Genomic DNA, 378 nt, shown 5'->3' with positions numbered 1-378 from the left:
GAGAGAGAGAGAGAGAGAGAGAGAGAGAGAGAGAGAGACAGAGAGAAGGAAAGGGAGAGGGAGAGACAGAGAGACAGAGAGAAAGAGAGAGACAGAGAGGGAGAGAGAGAGAGAGAGAGAGAGAGAGAGAGAGAGAGAGAGAGAGAGAGAGAGAGAGAGAGAGAGAGAGAGAGAGAGAGAGAGAGAGAGACAGAGAGAGAGAGAGACAGAGAGAAGGAAAGGGAGAGGGAGAGGGAGAGACAGAGAGAGAGAAGGAAAGGGAGAGGGAGAGACAGAGAGAGACAGAGAGAAAGAGAGAGACAGAGAGGGAGAGGGAGAGACAGAGAGAGACAGAGAGAAAGAGAGAGACAGAGAGGGAGAGGGAGAGAGAGACAGAGA

The 378-nt window shown here is 51.6% G+C and overlaps 1 protein-coding gene across 1 annotated transcript in view; it reads left to right on the top strand.

Moving 5' to 3' along the window:
- LOC138148653 (hexokinase HKDC1) overlaps positions 1 to 378 on the top strand; it is a 41,580-nt gene that overhangs the window by 11,181 nt on the left and 30,021 nt on the right. The window lies entirely within an intron of this gene.

This window comes from Petaurus breviceps, unplaced genomic scaffold (genome assembly GCF_028583685.1).
Source record: "Petaurus breviceps papuanus isolate PSGF00001 unplaced genomic scaffold, PetGlider_PUasm1.0 90825, whole genome shotgun sequence".
In the NCBI taxonomy this organism is placed as follows: Eukaryota; Metazoa; Chordata; class Mammalia; order Diprotodontia; family Petauridae; genus Petaurus; species Petaurus breviceps.
This window is presented reverse-complemented; position numbering and strand designations above follow the sequence as displayed.